Source organism: Schistocerca nitens, chromosome 2 (assembly GCF_023898315.1).
Source record: "Schistocerca nitens isolate TAMUIC-IGC-003100 chromosome 2, iqSchNite1.1, whole genome shotgun sequence".
Classification (NCBI taxonomy): Eukaryota; Metazoa; Arthropoda; class Insecta; order Orthoptera; family Acrididae; genus Schistocerca; species Schistocerca nitens.
In genome coordinates, this window is record NC_064615.1 from 665361688 (window position 1) to 665384934 (window position 23247).

The following is a 23247-nucleotide window of genomic DNA, read 5'->3' on the forward strand; positions in this document are numbered from 1 at the left end:
TCAATCTAATGTGCAAAATGTTGTGGTTCCTTATGCAGCATCTTGAAGACAAATTTAACATTATATTGGTCATGTACCTCTGACAAGCAAACGTTTTTAGTAGTTGTATATTTTCTGCAGGTGTTAAGTGCATGAAACAAACATCAAGTGAAAAGAGACGACATAAGTAGCTTTCTTTCAGATTTTAGACTTTTTACACTACTGAAAGTAAAGTAGTCTTATAAAATGTACCTACATTTAAATTTAAATTAAGAAAACACCTTACGGAGAAGTCCTTCTGTCCCTGGGTGAATACTTGCAGAGTAGGCCTAATCGATGATTGTTTTTGTAATTTTTTTTAATTGTATTTCCTATTTATATTCTAGTCTCTGTTTATATTATGTTAGCTGTAATTTGTCTTCACTACCTAAGATGAGCAATGCACCAATTTTCTTATTTCTGCACCAAAGGTTATTTTCAGTAGTTTGTCGTGTTTATTTGAACCGTATCTGTTTACTTTTAATTCACTCTTCAAGCTTATATCACCAGATTGTTATATTCTTGTCATTGTCGTAATGTTTGTTGTATATCTATAAAGATGTAAACCTGACTTGTTCCACATCCTTGTGGTCCAGCACAATGTGGATTCATGGAATTTGAAATAAATAAATAAATATGGAAGTCTCACTTGGTATTGGGTGAGTTGTGGATTGATTGATTTATTCATCTGTGGTACAGTATACATTGGATCAATGTGAATCTACAAAATGTGATAAACATGTTACCTCAGCACAATAATAGTTACTACTCTAAAATTCCACTATGCTCCTAACAAGGACATGTTCATCCCATCGGCCTCTATCAATGAGTAACTAGTTGGTAACAGTACTGAAACCAAATTATTAGGACTTGGGCTGCAGAGCAGTGTAAAATGGAATAAACATAAAAAAGCCGCCTATACTGTCGCAGTAAGTAAAAACTAAATTCACACCCATATCGACAGATAATCTATAGTCATGGCGATACATTAAAGTGTGACCCATCTTTCTGCCATAGAACCAGCACCCAGCATTATGCTACTACCAATAATGATGTAGCTTCCCGGATTCTCCCGAAATCATCTGAAGATGAACCTGAAAGGGTTCGAAAACCGGTTAATGTAATAAAGCATTATTAATGAAAAAAGTGACTGGTTGCAGTTGTGTATAATTTATTTACATTAATATACAGTCACGGTTCTAAAATATCCGTAATGGATAAGCATAAACATATTGAATTTCTCAGCGCAGAACTGAGCAAAACATGTTACCTTCTTTGCTCACTAAAATCATGATGCAGTAAGAAAACAGTAATTTATTTATTTATTTATTTATTATCATCCCAATTATCACATTTGCGATATAGGATTTGTCAGGGTACATTTTAACAACTATATAATATCTTTACAAAATTTTTATCTGTGCTGAATTCATATTAATCTATCTTATGTTTAATACAATATACAACTAATAAGTGTTTTTATAACATAATTTCTTGTGCACTGATGTAATTTCATTTGTCACATTAACTTAAACATATATTGTTATACAGTTGCGCAGAGATATTCACTTATGCTGTAATAACATTTGTCAAGCATGTGGTTCTTTATAACAGTTTTAAATATATCCTCGTTTTCCAGCTCTTTGATATGTTTTGGTAGTGCATTAAAAAGTTTGATGCCTTGATTACATACATGTTTCTGGCTTCGGGTCCTTGTTACAGCTTGCATGTGGAGATCTTTACATTGCTGTGTATCATAATTATGGAAGTCTGTATTGGTTTTCATTTTGTACTCATTTCTTTTGATCACCAACAGACATTTCAGAATGTATAATGATGGAATTGTTAAAATTTTCAGTGCTTTAAAAAGGGGCCTACAATGTGTTTGAGGTGGGCTGTGGGTCATTATCCGAATAGCACGTTTTTGTAATTTGAAAATCTCATTTAGATGACAATTTGTTTTTCCCCAGAATACTATCCTATAGGATGCAAAGGACTGAAAATAGCCAAAATATACTAATCTGGTACAGTCATTACTACAAACTCTTGAAATTATTCTAAGCACAAAACATGCTGAATTTAGTTTTAGTGCTAAGCTCACCACATGGTCCTTCCAATTAATCTTATCATCAATGTGCATACCCAGGAATTTTGCACACTGTACTCTTTCAAGTTGTTTGCCCTCCATGGTGGGATTTAGGTCGTCCTTTTCACTTATTTTTCCATATTGCACATAATTAGTTTATTTTTTTTTTTCAGTGTTAGCTTGTTAGCACTAAACCATTTTTGTATATCTTGTAGGACATGGTCCACAGTACTGTGCAATGACTGCTTCATATCACTAACTATTAAACTAGTATCATCAGCAAATAACATGATTCTAGCTTTTCTCTCTGACACTTGAATATCATTAATGTAAATGAGGAACAGCAAGGGGCCTAATACACTTCCTTGGGGTACTCCTACTGTGACCTCCCTTGGATCTGATCTTAGTTTAATTTTTTGATTAATATTTAGTGCTGTAATTTCAACCACCTGCATCCTCTTTTCTAGATAAGACTCAAACCACTTTTTTACTGGTCCTCTGATACCTATAGCTTCAAGCTTTTTCAAAAGTATGCTGTGGTCAACAGTGTCAAAGGCTTTTGACAAATCTAGATTTATCCCAACTACACTTTTTCCCTCTTCCAATTTAGTGATTATTTCTTTTGTGTATTCTAGTACAGCTGTTTCAGTACTTCTCCCAGCTTGAAATCCATGCTGATTACTGTTTATCAGATTGTGCATATTAAGATAATGTGTGACTCTATATTTCATTAGTATCTCTAAAACTTTAGAGAAAGTTGGGAGGAGTGAGACAGGTCTGTAGTTTTCTATTTTAAGTTTATCACCCTTTTTCAACAGGGGAATGACTTTAGAAATTTTCAGTTTTTGTGGAAACACGCCCTCAGCCGTTGACAACTTTGCTATGTGCGCCAATGGTTTCGCTATCTGGTTAGCTGTTTTCTTTACTAATATTATTGGCACCTCATCTACTCCAGCTGGCATCTTGGACTTGAGACTTTTTATCACTTTTAAAACTTCCTTTTCGTTTGTTGGAACTGCCATCATACTGCTGGCTGCCTTGGGTGCTTCCATCTTAATCTGCTCCCCAAAATTCCTGCTTAATGTCTGGGGTACATTTAAAAAGTACTTATTTATATAATTAGGCATGACATTTTTATCTACCATTTTATTCTCCTCATATTTTAGAATAATTTCCTTGTCTTTGATAGGTACCCCAGTTTCTTTTCTCACAATTTCCCATGCTATTTTAGTTTTATATCTGGACGGTTTTATTTCCATATTATTACGTAATAACTTTGCATTTGCAATTACTCTGCGGTATATTTTCCTATACCTCTTAACATATTCTATAAAATCAGTATCTGTACACTCCCTCAACTCTGAATTCAGTTTTTTCATGTTTTCACATGATTTCTTAATGCCAAGAGTCATCCAAGAACTTGACTTTATGTGTCCAGTAGACATGATTCTGGTCAGTTTCTTTGGAAAACACATCTCAAAGTTCATCATATAAATCGATGCAAATACACTATATGCCTCATCTGTACTTGACTGTTTCATAACATCTAACCAATTTTCATTTTCTAAGATACTTATGAACTGATGACAGCTGTCCACAGAGAAGTTTCTTTTGTAAATATTATTTACACCTTTATCGTCCTTTGACCTTAAAGGGATTTCAATTGTGAGAGCATTGTGGTCAGACAATCCTAAATCTATGTTTGTTACCTCTATGTCAGTTGCTGACATATTTGAGAAAATGTTATCTATGAGGCTACTGGAGGTGTTTGTTATTCTAGTTGAATTGTTTATGTGTGGTGACATGTTGAAACTCTTTAATATGTCCAAAAATTGCCTTTTTTGTTGGATTTCAACTAGAAGATTAATACTGAAATCACCACAAAGAATAATCACAGTTTCTTTTTTGTAAATAGTATTTAGTAACAATTCTAATTTATCAAAAAAGACTTCTATGTTTCCACAGGGTGACCTATACACCGTTATGACTATTACTTTTTTCATCAGGCCATATAGCTGGACAGCACCTGCTTCAAAAAACTTTTCAATACTTAAGTTCTCTGCTTCACATCTGCATAGCATGCATACTTTGATTCTCTTCTTTCTGGGGAAACTCTAAAACAGCTAATACCACTTTTAAACATGGAAAACCTTTTATTCTTTAAAAATAAATGTAATAGGAAAGGACTGTGGACTGCAAAAAAACTGATCACTTAACCAGACATAACATAAACTTACATATAACCCAAATCAGCACAGCTCTGTGCTAAAAAGGTACTTTTCACATGGGAGTTAAGCTCTATAACAATCTTGCTGAAAACATATAAGCTATTACTGAAGTCATTACCTTTGGAAAATCTCTAATGTCATATTTATGGCATCACTGCTTTTATTCCGTTGAAGAATATTTAAATTTATGAAGTGTTTTATATAAATACTTACGTATAAAGTGTGTTACTGTAACTTTAAATAAGTATGCCAAGAAATTACTTTCAGCTGTATACTGATAACTTGACTTGTCCAATGTCTTATGCATAAGTTGCTTTGTAGACAACAGGCCCAATAAATATAATACAATACTGCACCCACATGGTACAAAGGCATACATTGACATTTACGGAATATTCCGTTATCATACTAGAACATTAAAACAGAAAAGCTTCTACACAATCTATGTATATACAGAGAGAGAGAGAGAGAGAGAGAGAGAGAGTGTGTGTGTGTGTGTGTGTGTGTGTGTGTGTGTGTGTGTCCCTGCCCCCACCCCTTGAAAAAAAGGTATCAGTATACATTTTAGAGTCCATGTTTACTAGACCTTTTTTTTGTGGGGTAAGCAACCTGTCCCCAAAGATTGTTGATGTTTTCTTTGGGACACCCTGTATAGACAGTATAGATTTTCGATTGCTATTTTAACGTGATATGGGCTTGCTATTAATTTTCATTGCCGTTATTTGGCTCTTCGGATGTGGACGGTTATATGAGGAAGGGACGAGAGGAAGGGTTAAGTTCCTGCAGTTTCCGAGATCCCGAAAAATTTTTAGACCTGCATGTCACTTTCCAGCGCGACTACTGCACTTAAAGAACAGCTTTTATGTCTCGTTGTAGGAGGTGACTAAATGGAGATTTCGCGAGCTTTGCATAGTCTGAAATGCATTGCACCAAGGCATCGCCTCTGGCTCCCAATCCAGTTACAAAACATGAAATAATAGATGAACTACCTAGTGGTGTAAAAAAAAAAAAAATCGTTTTCCATTTTGTACAGGAGTAGATTAGGTTGCACATACCCTAATATTCAAGCCCCAGTACAGTTATATAGTGCTACAGTTCCTTTCTCACTAAACATGTGACCAATCATTGCATGTAATCAACAAGTTGTTATAGTCAGGGCAAGTCGCACGCCTTGCCGTCAACGCTTTGCTGTGGGCGGCGCGCTTGGGAGCCTGCGCGGCTGGGGTGGCAACGGGGCGCAGTGATACGACTGATAAGTCTTTAGTTTTACATGTTTATTTCGAGCGAAGAACTGCATGAATTTTCGTAAAGGGAAAATAAACTTCTTTTATGAGAAATTCTATAAAATAAATAAGAAAATTAAAGAAGTTCTCGCACTAACTTTGTATTCTTAGATTTCCTTTAAATACGACGCTATACCGCGCCAGTTCGCCCAGCTGAGCTCCGGTGGTCCGGTGTACAGGCTTCAAACCTGTGGCTGACTAACGTCAGAGTGGTTCGATTCCACCTGCTGGGCGATAGTAAATAAGTATTGTGTGTTGAATTCGGTTTCAATGAGTAGAATGCTTTTTTTTTTTTGTTTTGTCTATCCGTGCTACGTCAATGGTTTCTGTTCCATTTGTTGGGAAAAACGAAAGGTTAAAAATTCAATCTGTGTGTGGTTGTTTTGTTGCCCTTACCGATACCCGTGTCACACCGTAAACACTACGTTCCTCCTTTCCTCTGGGCAGTGTAATGAGGCAGGGTGACTCGAATCAAATTATTGACAAGCTCTACTGGAATATGTACTTAGCAGAGCAGTTAAACAGGACATAGATATCCGACATTCTACATACACAATTTTAAAAGTTCCTTGTGCATTACTTTTCCTCTTAGCTATAATCAGTACTATTGAAACACCACCTCCTATAGGCCCCAAACGCCTTTCCTCCCTTAATATCTTGAATGGTTCTATACAGCCCCCTATTGGTACATCATATGGAACAACTTCCCTACCGTAATTCTTTTATTGACTCTCAGTTATTTATCATTCTCTTGAGTGGAACAGACATATAAAGAATTTTTAAGTTGTTTGCATCATTTGCTCTCTGCTTCTGGTTATGGTATTGGGCGTTGCCATCATTGATGAAATTTGTTGCCCATTCAATTAATTTTTGTTTTGTTCCTTTCATCGACTCTAGTTTTCAACTGTTTGTTTTACCAAATTTTTATCCTTCGGTCTAACATTCTTTCTAAGACATTTCAGAATAGCTTTCCTTAGTTCACCATACTCTATCATGAAGCTCTCTCTATTATCATTTGATTGACACTTATGCCTTCCTATAAAAATTGCCTTGTCCTGAATGTACCAGTTAAAATCTCAAACATTATGCAGTTCATATGGTAGTACGGGAAAGTATTCACCAAATAGAATTTTGACAGTATCTTCTATTCAGATCTTTACGAAATGTCAGGCTTGTCCATTCGACGATAAGAATGATTTAACTACAAGGCGAGTGACAACTGGAACCAATCGCGTCATAAAAAAAACAGGGAGCAAAAACGCGTGGGTTTATGAAGCGAAACGAGTGCACGTGCGCACTAGTAGGCTGGGTAAAGCGATCAGCAGGCTTTGATTTACTGGAAACACATACGTGGGACGATGCCTAGATTCAGAAAGAAAAATCATCTTACATTGGACAAATGCATTCGCAACCAAAGTGATCAGGCAGTGGGAAAACTGAAGAAAGAAGTGAAGAAGTAACGGGAAAAATGATGGAATCAGTTTTTCAGCAGAAGTTTGAAACGCTTTGTGATCGAAGCTTGGGTATATAGTGTGAAGCTATGTGCACCAGCAGTTAGAGTGCTTTATTGTCTCCTACTGTTAATACATCTCATAATTTTTATTTTAATATTATGGTCATTACGGTCAATTTTCAGTTGTTAGTACACAATGAATGTCAGATAAGTTACACTGAAATATTACATTTAGGGCAATATCTTCAGTTCTCATTGCTGAACCGAATAATATGCTTTTTTCTGACAGTTGCATTTTGCCTTTTTGTCTCACAGAAGGAGTTTAATATAGAAATACCTTGTTGCTGTGCCGCAAAACTGCATCAAGTGTTGGAGGTCCCTAAACTTTTCAAGTGAGAGTGGGGGGAGATCGGCAACAGAGCATAAAGGAAATTATTTTCTTCATAACTGCACAAATTGATTTCTTGTAATGGAAGATTGATATTAAAGCCACACTGCCTGATATTTTGTTTTATTTTAAGAGCGTGAATGAAAGTAATCATCTTACCTTTATACAAATAACCCAGAAAGAAGAATTCATCAGAATTTAGTTCACTATTTGTATTCTCGGCTTCGTGGGGACAAGAGCCCACAGACAGGTTGATTTGCTGATGAACTCTCCCATGCATCATTGCAAGACCTTCGGAACTGAACAAGGGGTCCCATTTCTTGTTGTAACAAAAGCTCCTTCACTGGCTGAAAGCCAAAACGAGACTTCATCCTGTACAGAGGTGATAAAAAACGGTTCCAAATTATGTGAAGTGCTTGATCTACTCCATTGACATCAAAAGGTGAAGGTTTCACCCTAGCTGCACAAAAAGGACTCAGCCAACGGTCAGGAATTTCAGCAGGTGTCTTATTGTTTATGAAGGACATATTACGATCACACTCCGTATAGGAGTGACCTCTAAGGGGAAACGTTCAGTCTTCTTGTGTTGTTGACAACATAATGTAAGAATCTGATAACAGTATAATTTTTATTCTGCACACTGCATGCATGACAGAATAAATCCAGATGCTTAACAGCTTTGTGAACAGAAAGTGGTGCAACATGGATGCAACTTCGTTAGATTCTTTCCATCCAATGGTCTCATCATAAAGTAGAAAACAGAGTCACTATTAGAGAGGACATGAATACTAAATAAATACAGAGATAATTGGCGTCTTTAAAACATCTCATTGATGGAAATGTTTGGCATATTGAGATTTTCTTGAAAATTCATGACCATACCTTCATAATCTTTCTCTTTCATACTCCTAATTTTTGCGCCTTTCTTAATTCTGTGGAAAGTTTCTGCTTTCGTCTTGTATACAACATTTTCCGTGTGTAGCAGCATTTGTTCTCTTTGAAGTTTCAGTAGCGCTTCTTCATTTGTAGGCTCTTCAGTCTCTGGGTAATGACTTGCATTTCTGCTCGAAATCTATCACAAATGCTGCAGGTATCACGTCTAGGAAAACCAAATTTTGTATTGAACTGTGAACCGACACATTTCTGTAATGCTGATTATACGTCAGGGAGCTCTTCTCTTTGTACATCTGATGCATTTTTCTAACATGCAAGTCCGCAGGGAGGTACAGTTTTTTACTTACACTCTTGCTTTAATGACGTGGCCTATATCTGAAAGACGGAATGTGTCGTTTAACTGCTTCAAACACCTCAGGACATTTTCTGTTATGTAAATGATCGTATTTCCCATGCATAACTTTCGGTGCTGTCCCTAACATATTTGCAAAATCCGTACTCTTCACGACGTGTTGTCATGAATAGCAATAAAGGCTTTAACATATCTCGGTCATGTTTTGAGCATCTGACACGCACTTTATAAGAATACGCTTTGCTATGGAACCTTGCGTGGTCCGGATCTTGTCTAGGTCTACGCTGTTTCACTGGGTTTATAGACAACAATCCAAATACATAGGAATTCTGCTCATCATAACTTCTCATTTCATTAAATTCTTTAAGAATTTGTGATCTCTGTTCAGCAGTCATAGTTACAAAGCATTTTAATCCCTTACACTTAACGGTTTGGGCCGGCCTCGTGAGATTTATGGTGACATCCGTTTCTGCAAAGTGAAGGGAAGTTTTAAAGTCCTTTTTTGAGTTTGTAGATGTAGAATGCTGTGTCTTCATTACCTCGAACATTCTGCTGTAGATTTTTCCCTTCTTAGAAGACTTCTCTGTGTTAGATACATTTTGAACGTCATGTTCCACACTTTCCATATCATCATCTTGCAAATAAACAACATCAACAGAATAATAATAATGAAAACAAAAGACAGAGAACAATAAAAGCAGGGTTGCCAACAGAGTTTGCTAGGAAGACGGAATAAAAGAAACAGATTCAGAATCATGCGGGAATGACAATCATCATTTTCCCCAACGCCACATTTGACAGGTAGCATGTTCCGTTCACAGGTAATTTTCAGATCATTACTACACAACGACTTGCAGTGTTCTTGCCGTATAACGCTGTATATACATTCTACGGTAATATCTTCAGTTATGCATTGCCATTCCTGACTCATTTTCGACAAAAATGTGGCATCCATCATTTTTACCTCTTCAAGTACTAATTGTTGTAGGGGTTGCCAACTACCCTGTATTACCCGGGAAATCCCGTACTTTGGCTGTTTTTATAGTCAAATCCCGTGTCCCGTATCATTTCGAATTCATTCCGTATTTTTCTAACTTTTGCAATGGTTGTTAAAACAATTTATTTCGCCTGACACGCCACGGTTTTCCCTACTATCTCTACCCCTGTGGTGAACAAGTAAACAGTTCCTGAAACTGTATGGTGACTTATCCGTTTCTGCAAAGCGAAGGAAAGTCCTTTTTTGAATTTGTAGACTTAGAATGAAGTGAAATTCTCCTACATTTTCCAGCTAGATGGCTTTCTTTAAGATGAGAAGTTGTCAGAATCATTACAAATTGGGAACCCATTAAAAGTCACATCAGAAGTAGTGATGGTTGTCCCAAAGCTCTGAAGTTATTTTCAAATGATTCTGACGACATTGAAAGACAGTTAACCTCGGATATTTATTCAACGTTTTTCCTATATTGGTGCAGTTGTTTTAGAATATTCTGACTTTTTAGAACGCTCTGATGTTAGTATAATAGAAACTTTTGATGCAGCCAAGACTCTGATTATTAGTAAAACTGAGCAAAGAATGAAGTATTTTGGTAGTGGAGCAAATAAAGTTTTTAATAAGTTAATTGTTCCAGAAAACGCCTTCAAGATAATCTTACATGATTTTAACTCTTATTGAAAACATATTTAGTCAAGAATTTGAAATCTGAAGATCATTTGCCATTGGCAGTACAACTTTGGATGACGCTTTGCCTATGGTCAAAGTTAAACTATAAGCATTTTCAAGTAGTAATTGATTCATTTCAGTTAGATGATGTAGTTGAAGATTGTTCGTATGATGAACATTGTAATGAAGAAGATATTTTGAATCAAGGGTTGTGCATGGAAGGGAATGGAAACAGAAGGAGGCTTAATGTTTCCTGTATCGTGAGAGCCAAAAATATTGAGGTTCCAAATTTGCTAAAAGTAGTTGAGTTTGTATTGAAAATTATTCCTAGATCAAATGCTGAGGCAAAAAGCATTTTTTTCCCTAACGAACCGTAAATAGACCGAATTGTGCAACAAGCTTATGAAAGCAGAGCTGCAAGTAGCAGTGAATTTTACTTGTAGCTGTATATAATGCTTTACATATGTAAAATCGAATGAATCTTTACAAAAAGAAGCAAAGACTATTAATAAATACAAGCCATATTGTAAAAGAAAACATGCATGCACATTATGTGTTCCTACTCCTCTTTCTAAAAGAGAATCCTATTTGAAATGCTTATTTTGTAGGCTTCTTTCCCGATCCCTTATTTTCCCAGTAAAAAGTTGACAACCATAAATGTTAGAATATTCATCCTAATCATTGAATTTTGATATCGCCATACTTTCACATATTGCCACATCCACACAGAATCTGTACGTTGTATACGTTTTGTGTCCTTTTAAGAGATTACAGGAGCCACAAGTGTCTGTTTTCAAGATTTTCCCCTTCTTAGAGAAATGTTGCGAAGGGGATTGACCTAAGAGGGGACTACGTCGATAAATAAATTTTCCTTTCGTTTTCTAGTTTTACTACCTATACCAGTCTGAAGCATTGCACGTTCCATCGAACAGCACTAGAGAAACAGGCAGTACAAGATTTGGAAATGGATACCAACCAAATAAAGCCAACGGGCGGGAGTAGTTCGTAACAGTATCAGCGACTTCCTTTTTTATTTCATTCGCGTATGGAGGTGGGGAATAATGCTAGGGAAACTGGGGCACAGTGGGCACATTTTTTGCTTAAGGGTGTTTTTCGATGAAATTTGATAATATTTGTGGATTATTTCATGCCATGCAGGAAGTCTATCCCATCTATAGCGGCCGTCACGAAAACAGACACCTCAGGTCATCTCACCATCTTACAACATTGCCAGTTATTGATAATTTCAAATGTTATTAAAAATCCCGAAAAAATATTAAACATGTCTATTTTTAATCTAGAATATGATGCAGTACTTTTTAAAAGAAAATTCTTGCCAGCTGCTAGAGAAATAAAAATAAATAATAATACAAGTAATTTTGAAGAAAAACAATTTTTTGCTTGATCCTGTTGATAAAATCTAAAGATTCGTGTGATACATATTTTATCGTGAAAACATAAAATTATTGTTCCGCCTGTGTAACGAAAAATTTTGTCGCTGATGAATGTGCGTTTGTTCTACCTTGTAGAAACTTCCAGACAGAAAGTTGTTAAAAAAACTATAAAATTAATTTTGATAACCTGTGAGACATCATTATTGTATCGTGTCACCTATGAATGCATTTCATTTGCGAGAGACTAAGCGCGTCACAGCGAGAAGGTACTTGCAAGCCACCCAGAGGATTTTTGTTCTATCGGCTCGCCTTAGCATGACCGAGAATTTTCCCTATCTCAGGAAAAATTTTATTTGCAACTCTTACTGATCCTTTGATATAGCAACCATCACCCAGGTGGCCGATATACACTATACAAAAGTAACTGTAAGTACTTTCAGGCCACTACTTTCGTTGAAGAAGAGCAAAACACATGTGTGCATATCGTTTTGCGACAGCCAAGTTTAATTGAAGTATATTACAAGACTGCTGCCTTGTACACAGCGCTTCGTGAATAAGATTTTAGCTCTGTAGCGGAGTGTGCGCTCATTCTGGAAACATCCCTCATGCTGTGGTTAAGCCATATCTCCGCACTATCCTTTCTTCCAGGAGTGCTAGTTCTGCAAGGTTCGCGAAAGTTTGGAAGATAGGAGACGAGATGCTGGCAGAATTGGGGATGGGTCGTGAGTCGTGCTGGGGTAGTTCAGATAATGAGGGTTAGCTACGCTCTGTAATAAAAAAACTGAGTGAATGGATCAACGAAGAACCTGAACGCGTGTCATCGGACATCCGCCCCGAACAAATTCAACGAACAATATAGAACAAAATGAGATGAAAAAGATGGTAGAGCACGTGCCCGCGAAAGGCAAAGGTCGCGAGTTCGAGTCGCGGTCCGGCACACAGTTTTAATCTGCCAAGAAGTTTCACAAAGCTTCGTTCTTGCAGCTGCAATGTCTCTGCATTCCATGAAAAATTTTCTTCCACCATTAGACTTTCTGAATCAAAAACTAAGTCATCAGAGAAGACAGAGAAAACAGATCTTTTCAACGAGATTTTTCTTGGCGTCGGAAACCCTCATCAGCCGAGGTATCTAAGCACAGTTATACGCACTAACTTACTTTCGAAATCGCCAATTTCAGTAGATTTCCGTTTACATTTATATCCCTCTCTTGAAGACTCAAAACACATATATATAGAAATTCTGCCGACATTACAGCACTATTAATATGGAATACAGTCGATCCTGAAATACCACAAGGTTTCGTTGTCATTTTATGAACACAAACAAAATTTATACTATTCGTGGTTTCTTCAGTGTTACCAGATTAGTAAAATACTTCAGTACATTCGATGCGACAATTTTAAATTGTTTTCGAATGTCTTTTCGTCCTCTGCGCAGACCCTTGCTTCTGCATTTCGCTCGTTACCAAAAATTAGTCAATGCATCGTTCACGGAAGACTGAAACTACACGTGGACACATGGAATCGGACAGAAACACACAGTCGGCTCTGGCCGACTGCACTGGCAAGTGGAATTGTGGCATCAAACTTTTGAGGTGGACAAATCATAGTCCTTAGCGCCTATGGACTACAGCCAGCGGGTGTCACCTAAGGTGTCTAATTTCGTAGCGCCCGCTCTAGTACCTGTATTAATTTACATGTTAAACTGAATAGCTGACAGCAAAGTGATGAGAAAATGCCCACTCTACCCCCGTCGTGGGGCGCTTTGAGCATCGGCGTAGGGCACGGTAGGTAACAGTAAGAAAAATCCACAGACAGATTGAAAACATTATTTTTCGTACTAAACATTAAATGATACATTGAAATCGCACATAATAAAGTCACTGGTCATTGTAAGTATCCATGTCAATAGGAAATACAAACATTGCTACAGTTCATTTTGTGTCGCCAACTGTGAAAGGATTTGGTAGTCTACAGTGACACCAGTGGAGTTAATTTCTCGAGCTTCTGAATCAGCAGCAAGAGAAAAATGTCTGTCCACTTACATGACTTCTCCAGATAAGTCACAACTGGAGTACTTTCATTTTTATTAATCGAACTGGTATGCACTACGAAATGGTATTTCTTTATTTTTGGTTGCCAATTTCACAATAACATAGTCGTTATCTTCTAGCTCACCTATCATTTTAAATTCTTTTTCGTCGTGAAAACTCAAATTATCATCACTGTCACTCATCCGAACAATAATAGAGCCTTCAAGAGCTGCTCTCTAGCTCAAGTTTCCTTCTGGAACTTTTAGGAATGGGCTTGTTGGTTGTTTGATTTCGAGAGTTTGGACAATTGTTTTTCTTTCCATTTTCCCATGCTAGAAGCTCCTCCTTGTCTGAGGTATCAATAATATTTCGCGTCCTTCCTCTTTTTCATCCGCACTGAGCTTCCACGCCTACATGTGGTTGCTATTGGAAGCGATCGAATTTCCTTCAGTGCTGTCTAGGGTCTTCAACTTTTTGAACAGTAGCTGGTTGCAGGCAGACTTACAACTGGAATGATGCTTGTGTTCTTGGTGTGTGTTATGTCAGCCCTGTTGATACCTTTATCTGTATTTTCTGGTGCATTTCCAACTACTGCATTTTTTTTACCATCATATTGCGAAGATAACTAACCTTTCATGAGTCTGTCTACATATGTTGTATTGTTTTGCTGCTGTCAGAACTTTTATACCATCTTGCACTGAACTATTCACAGCCTTCACCATTTCTTCAGCAGGTGTTAGATCTAAAAGGTTTTTCTCTCTCTGTAGCGAACCATTTTTGTTTTCTGCATATATGTTCACTGTGCCCCAGAAAAAATCGCTCACTCTGAGCCAAACCAAATCGACAAAATTCAATGCTCACAGAAAGAAGTCAGGTTACCTTCCATTAGGAAAGTTGGTGCACTCTTGCGACTGTGATACTATTTATAAATTATAGAGCGCAGCAATCAGTCGTCCTTTTTTGTAGATTTTATTTGGCAAATCCAGATTTCAGCTAGTGCCTAGCCATTATCAATGCACTATTTTCTAGTCTCGATACATGTCAGTTCCCTGTTGTTCGGGCGTCAGTCACAGTTCTTTGAATACTAAAGAAGTTACTCAAGAAGTTATAATTCTGTATTTCATATGATATGCAGAGACTATAGCCATAATAACTGCTTATTATCTCAATATTTGGTTTCTACAAAATGAGGAAGTACAAATTCTTAGTACACACATTTGCAGAGGAACATAGTAAAACGCAATGCAGTTTCAATACTCCAACGTCATTGAGTCATTTCGTTTTCACAATATTCTCAATGCTCAGAGAGTGTAGGCTACATATGCAAAACTATGATGGCATCGTGACTGTCATAGATTTTACATAATCAATTGCTCACTGTGTCCCACTACTCACTTACCACAGTCTCTACTGTAACGCAATACGCCTAGTCCTTCTGTATGATTCTTACATGAAATACGGTATGCGCAGGGAAGTATTTTGTGCAGTCTTCCTCGAGTATCGATTCTCTACACTTATCCAATTAGATTTTGCGAGAAAACGGTTACCTTTTTTCCAGAGAAGTCCGCTTAAGTTCCCTGCGCGTTTCCCTTTCACTTTCCCTTGGCTCCACAGACTATCCGAAAAGTGCATCTCCATTCGTTGGAAATTGGCCTTCATGCTTCCTTTTTCACGAGGACATAAGAATAACTCTAAAGCGTCAATTCACTGCCCCTACCCACTGTTTCCACCTGTTCCTCCCATTTGACATAGCTCCATAGGATAGCCTAATCAGCCGTGCCGAAGTGATCTGCGTCCTCTGTAGAACTGCAAATGCTGCCTTCCCCCCCTCAGAATAACTACTTTCTATAGTTTCTCTGCTAAGACATTGTAGATTTTGTAATCTGTAACGCAGATTTAATAACATAGCTTAAATGAGCCATACAGATGACAAATATTGCATATCACAAGAAATTAAATGCATCATTGTACTAAATAAATAAAAAACTGCGTAACTACTTAAAACAAGTAAAAGTAAAACAATATCTGTGTGTTAATGTTTACGGCAACTACTGTACACTGATTTTAGTATGATACATAATAAATAACAGATTTTATTTCTTTGATAAACTATTAATAATGCATAAATTATTAGATTACAAATAAAAGATAAAGGGGTATAATTAATATTGAAAACATATTCCTTTCCAAAAACCATGTTTTTATTATAATGTACTTTCCATTTCCTTGCTTTGAAAAATTTAGCGGCTATGTCGTATTCTATCGACAAGGTAGCCGCCTCTGAGTCTGCTTCACCTACTCTCGACCGTAGTTTTTATCATGTTTAACTCTCTGAAACTCCGCTAACAAAATGCTTCAGTCATTAGAATTATTATAAATATTCTCAGAGCTATTTCGATGTATGGATAAGCATCTTGTAACCCATACTTTGGAGAAAGGAAAAAAATCTTTAAAACATCCAAATGGGAAGCTGTGTCGATGCTCTTCATGACCTGTTTCTTCTGGAATTTGAAAGAACCTATTTCGTCAAATAGCTCAGTTGTATCGATATTTCTGCTATGTTTTCCACCATATTCTGCTGCATATTTTTCAAAATAAGATACAGAGCTTTCACTTAAGGAGTTCTGACAAAATAAAGGTGAGATGAAATGGTGTGTTATATGTGAGATCTGTTTTCCCTTTCACTTGCCGCTGTTGTCCTATCAAATAATTTCAAGCACTCTAGCTTCAACTGTTTTACTACAGTCCTCAGTGGGGAGAAATCGACCAAAACGAAAGCCTTCGTCATAAAGCACATTTGCTTCAGCAGTCCCTCCCCAGACTTTGAGACCCTACAACACTGTGGCGATGTAGCAGCAGAAACTCCATTGTTGAACAAGAGCTAGCTGGGTTACCGGTAGCTGCACTGGTAACACTAGAGATGGGGGATCCGCTCTTGACCTAATTCATAGAGTTGAATCTTTCAAAGGAGTGAACAATCAGTGATTCAGAAAAAAAGAACGGTAGCTCCAAACGTTCAAACGTTTCCCACGGCAGAGAGAGAGAGAGAGAGAGAGAGAGAGAGAGAGAGAGAGAGACGGAGCATATCAGCAGCGTCTCTGCTGGTCAGAGCACAGTGCACGCCACACAACACAGCCAGCGCCGGCCTCTGCCCTGCTTCTGCCTTGGCTGCCTGCATTGTGCAGTGCCCCATTGGATTTTGTGTTTCACATATGCCGTGCCGTCTCTATGCGTCGTCTGCCGTGTGCAGTGTCTGGCGCAGCTTAACTTCGCATCGCACTCTGTCGGCGATCGTTTCAGTCGCACGTCCTGCCCTCTGGGCAGTTGATGCGAGCAACAGGACAGAGAGCCACCTAGCGGATAACATAGGAACTACTTGCAAAAACCTGCTCGCAAGGGAATGGACGATTTGGCTCGGAGCGGGTGAGTTCACCGCTCCCCCCACCCTCGGAACTCGCCCGCTCAACGCTCACCCCACCGTCTCGACTCCAGCCAGAGCGTTGAGCAAAGCGACTCAGGTGTCACTCTGGTCTCTGCGGTCTCAGCTCATGCAGTAATACAGCTCGCGGCTCGACCTGCTCGACTCAGCGCCTCTGCATCGGAGTTCGTCCCCACTGGATATTGTTCTTCGTAGTAATACCGCTATGTATATTACATTATTATGTTATGTATACATCAATCGTTTTTATTTTATTTTTATTTGTTTAAACTGATTAGATTAGGTTCCTGATGAATCCTCTTACCATAGGATTTTTATTATGGACACTCGAATTTACGCTTTAATTACGAGCGAACCGATAAACGTATCGCAAAATGTGATACACCAATATTTTCCTTGTTTTATTCTGCGTAAGGCTATATGCAGCACTTTCGTTTTACAGTCAAATTTATATATTTTTTTCTTATTCTGGTACGGATTTTGCGATTTTAGGCGTCTTCGGAAGGAAACGTTCACTTTAAAAATATATGGCTTGCGATGTATTTGTATGAGGTTAATGAAATTTTAATACATTATAGCCAAATATATTGCTAATGTAAATCTCAAGTTACAACATTTTCCGATACCCAAAAAACCACGATAGTGCAAAATAAATCAATAATCAAAAACTTTGTCATATCGTGGAAATTTCAATAAACAATACAAAATTCTTACTCATTATCTGTGTTACTTCAAAATAATATCAAATAAGATCAAAATACAGGTATAGTACTGGAATAAACCAAGTTTAAAGGGCAATGTGCCTTCCATTTATTTTCTATTGTAAATGAGTGGTGAGTCATGAAAAAGATCTAATTCATTTCAGGGAGTGAACAGTTCTAATCCAATCTCTGAAAAGAACAGTTTTGCCCATCTCTAGGTAACACACACACCCCAAATGATGCCTAGTCAGTAGTCATTTCTTTATGATGGGTTATCGGTCTTGGGACGAGGGAAAGGCCTCCTTTCGCCGGCAGAAGTTAAACAGGGTCTAAATATGGGTCAGGGGAACTAACGTACCTCTCCAGGTTAATTCTTAAATCATCTTCGCCATTGTTTTTCTTTTGGTCAGATTTTTGCGCCCCCTCTGGGCATGCACCCTTGGCGGGGGCCAATCTCACCATGGCCTCGGTACGGCACTGAGCCTAAACCCACCCCTCATATAATCGTGCAGTCTAAGAAAAAAAAAAAGAATTATCCGAATGTGACGAAAATTGGTAAAAGTGATGTACATGTACAGACAAACAAATGGTTACAGTTTCAGAAAAAATGGATCATTTATTAAATAGAAAGGGCTTCTCAAGTTGAGCAAGTCAATAACTCGTTGGTCCCCCTCTGGCCATTATGCAAGCAGCTATTCGGCTTGACATTGATTAACAGAGTTGTTGGATGTCCTCCTGAAGGACATCGTACCAAATTCTGTACATCTGGTGCCTTTGATCGCCAAAATCCCGAGCTGACTGGAGGGCCGTGCCCATAATGCTCAATCAGGGAGAGATCCGGTGACTTTCTTGCCAAGGTAGGGTTTGGCAAGCAGTATGTGTGTGTGTGTGTGTGTGTGTGTGTGTGTGTGTGTGTGGAGTGGGGGGGGGGGGAGGGAGGGGCATTATCTTGCTGAAGTGTAAGCCCATTACGTCTTGCCATGAAGGGTAACAAAATGGAGCGTAGAATATCGTCGTGTGCTGCTGTGCTGTAAGGGTGCCGCGGATGACAACCAAAGGGGTCCTGATATGAAAAGAAATGACATGCCAGACCATCATTCATGGTTGTCAGACTTTAGGCAGGCGACAGTAAGGTTGGCATCCCACCGCTGTTCGTGGCGTCTCCAGACACGCCGTCGTTCTGGAATCTCATTGAGTGGAGTAGAGGTGTGTTCAGTGATTAGGTCTGCTCGTAACTGAGCCCCGATGGCCAGCGACGAAGTGTCTGGACACGCCCTGGACAGCGGAGGGATACCAACCTCACTGTCGCCCGCCAAACGTCCCGATTAAAGGAGTGATGGCTTGGGGTGCCTTTTCTTTTCATAGCAGGACCTCTTTGTCATCCGCGACACCCTTAAAGCACAGCGGCACGTCGGTAATATTCTACCCTCCGTTTTCTTACTCTTCATGGCCAGCCATCCTGGGCTCACATTTCAGCGAGACAATGCCAGCCTGCCCACAACGATAGTTTCTACTGCTTATCTTCGTGCTTGCCAAATCCTGCTTTGGCCAAAAGGTCGCCGCATCTCTCCCTAATTGAGAACGTCTGGAGCACTATGGCTGGGGCCCTCAAGCTGCACGGATTTATGACGATCTAACGCCCCAGTTGGACAGAATGTGGGACGATATCTCGCAGGATGTCATCCAATAACTCTATCCATCAATGCCAAGCCAAATATCTGCTTGCCAGTGGTGGACCAACGAGTTACTGACTTGCTCAATTTGCAAAACTCTTTCTCTCGAACAAAACAGGCAGTTTTTCTGAAACTGTAGTCATTTGTATGTCTTTACATATACATCACATCTACTGATTCCCCTTACACTCGGATAAACGATATGAACAGCTCTAGAATTTCATTACTAATCTTATAATTGGGAAGTATAGATTCTGAATGTTACGAAAATTATTTTGCATTGATCCATTTTCAAAGAAAGCTGTTGCTCAAGTAGAAAAACTGTTCAAGCCATTCTGCATTTTCTTACTATAACCCAGAAACTTTGCATTCACTTAGAGAAAAGTATCAGTCAGCGAGCAACTTGAGAGTGTCGCTGACCCTATGTGAGAATTCTTTTACTTACGTTTACGTATTAGCGATCATATTACAATTTGTTGGGATCACACCTGATGTCACTTTCGATTCTGTCGGACATTCTTTGTCCAAAATAACTACTTGTATTCAACCAACAAAAAATTCTTCGATCCAGCTACATACCTATGAAGATATTGTGTATGGTCGTATGTTCGTTATCAACGAACAATGTGTCCAATGCCGAACGTATTTCGGAAATAGAGAAGAGTGGAATCCACCTGTTAAGCCACGTCTCCTGCTTGCAAGACAACGTATGTGAGGAAGGCGAGGGTCTTTTTACTTGAACGCTTCTCTTTTCTGAACCCGTGCTGTTTCTTTAAGTTATTTTTCCTCCGGGGCGTCACATAACTGGAGCTTAAAATGTGATCTAGAACCTCGCAACAGTTGGACTTTTGGGGTGAATGGTCTGTAACATTCTGTACATACCTTGTTTTGGCCTTTTCATCCAAAGAAGTCACGCGGCACTGTTCACTTCGTGAGTGTTTCTGGAAAAATATGAGCTATGAATCTCATTATGGTATTCACTGTAAATGACATCGTAGTCCCTTTGAGCAGTCTTGGTTATATTTCAGTAATACGGTTGTTTCTCTTACTTTCTCTCATACATCTACGTCAATCCTCCACAAGCCATCAGATAGTGTGTGTCGGAAAGCTTTTCTGGTGCCGCTAACTGATCTACCCTTCCCCGTTCCATTCGCGGATGGCACATGGGAAGAATAATTTTCGGATTGCCTCTGTATTATATCTAATTTCTCGAATTTTCTCCTTGTGGTCATTTCGCAATACGGATGTGGGAAGAAGTAATATGCTGTCCGACTCTTCCCGGAAAATACCCTCTCGAAATTTCCAACACTGAACCTCCCTGTGATGCACAACGCGTCTCTTGTAATATCTGCCACTGGAGTTCGTCGAGCATCTCTCTAATGCTCTCGCGCGGACTAAACGATCCCGTGACGAAACTCTTCGCACTTTGTAGGACCTTCTCTATCTCTTCTATCATTCCTACCTGCTATGGTCCCGAGAGTCATGAACAATACCAAGGAATAGGTCGTACAAGCGCCTTGCAAGATTTAGTGGACGAATTACATTCTCTTAAGATCCTTCCTATGAATCTCGGACTGGTATCTGCTTTCCCCACTATCTGTTTTATGGGGTCATTCCACTTAAGATCGCTCTAGATAGATATTCCTAGATATTTCAAAGTGGTTATTGTTTCCATCAATTTTTCATCAATAGCGTAGTTGCAGTGTTGTGGATGTCTTTTCCTACTTACGTGCAATATGTTACATTTATTTACGTTCAGGGTCAACTGCCAATCCCTACACCATTCCTCAATCGTCTGAAGGATATTCGGCAAATCGACACTTTCCTCTGGCTATGCTACCTTCTTATAGACAACCGCGCCAGCTTCGAACAGCTTTAAAGAGCATTCGATGTATTCTACTAGATTTTTTGTGTACACTGTAAATAGTAACGGTGCTGTCACACTTTCTTGGGGTACACTCGAAATTACTTTTACGTCTGTCGATCCTGTTACGTTCCAGTCGCAAATGTGGTCCGATGCGCGATAAGCTCGTATTTTTTCCCCTTAAAGGTAGTGAACCACAGTGCCAAATGCCTTACTGAAGTCGGGGAACGCAGCACCAACCAGAACGCCGATGTCTGCAGCGCTGGATACCTCGTGTATGAACGGAGCTAGCGGAGTTTCGCAAGATCTCTGATTGTGCAGTCCATGTTGATTTTCATAGAGGAGATTTTCGTTCTCCAAAAATGTCATGTTACATGAGCGTAAAACATGTTCCACAATTCTACAACAGACTGACGTCAACGATATAGGCCTATAATTGTGCGTATCTGTCCCACGAACCTGTCTCGAAAACGGGAATGACCCGGTTTTTTTCCAGTCGCTAGGTAGCATTCGTTGCTCGATCGACCTATGATAAACTGCTGCTAGAAGGGCAACAAATTCATTCGCATAATCTTTGTAGAATCTTATAGGTATCTCAACTGGTCCTGATGCCTTTCCATTACAAAGCGGTTATAGCTGTTTTTATATTCCACGATCAGTTATCTCAATATCTGACATTTCGAAGTGGTCAAACATTGGTATTTTGTCCCCTCAGGTGTCAATACCTTTTTAAATGTGGAATTTAACATTTCGGCTTTCTGTCTACTGCCCCCGGTTTCAACGAAAGACTCATCCAGAGATGGTTGGAAATCTTGGAATCATTCATTATCTTTACAAAGGATCAGAAATTCATGGATTTTCTGATAGATCTCTCACCAGAATGAAAATTGTTTAGGCTTCACGCTTATTGTACACTACCGGCCATTAAAATTGCTACACCAAGAAGAAATGCAGATGATAAACGGGTATTCATTGGACAAATATATTATACTAGAACTGACATGTGATTACATTTTCACGCAATTTGGGTGCATAGATCCTGAGAAATCAGTACCCAGAACAACCACCTCTGGCCGTAATAACGACCTTGATACTCCTGGGTATTGAGTCAAACAGAGCTTGGATGGCGTGTACAGGTACAGCTGCCCATGCAGCTTCAACGCGATACCACAGTTCATCAAGAGTAGTGACTGGCGTATTGTGACGAGCCAGTCGCTCGGCCACCATTGATCAGACGTTTTCAGTTGTTGAGAGATCTGGAGAATGTGTTGGCTAGGGCAGCAGTCGAACATTTTCTGTATCCAGAAATACCCGTACAGGACCTGCAACATGCGGTCGTGCATTATCCTGCTGAAATGTAGGGTTTCGCAGGGATCGAATGAAGGGTAGAGCCACGGGTCGTAACACATCTGAAATATAACGTCCACTGTTCAGAGTGCCGTCAATGCGAACAAGAGGTGACCGAGACGTGTAACCAATGGTACCCCTACCATCACGCCGGGTGATAAACCAGTATGGCGATGAAGAATACACGCTTCAAATGTGCGTTCACCGCGATGTCGCCAAACACGGATGCGACCATCATGATGCTGTAAACAGAACCTGGATTCATCAGAAAAATTGACGTTTTGCCATTCGTGCACCCAGGTTCGTGGTTGAGTACACCATCGCAAGCGCTCCTGTCTGTGATGCAGCGTCAAGGGTAACCGCAGCCATGGTCTCCGAGTTGATAGTCCATGCTGCTGCAAACGTCGTCGAACTGTTCGTGCAGATGGTTGTTG

At 39.1% G+C, this 23247-nt stretch overlaps 1 non-coding gene across 1 annotated transcript; it reads left to right on the forward strand.

Annotated features, from left to right (window-relative positions):
- The first annotated feature begins 5762 nt into the window (after positions 1–5762).
- Trnastop-uca (transfer RNA opal suppressor (anticodon UCA)) lies at positions 5763–5849 on the forward strand. The gene has a single exon. It is a non-coding gene; the product is annotated as a tRNA-Sec (tRNA).
- The last annotated feature ends 17398 nt before the right edge of the window (positions 5850–23247 follow it).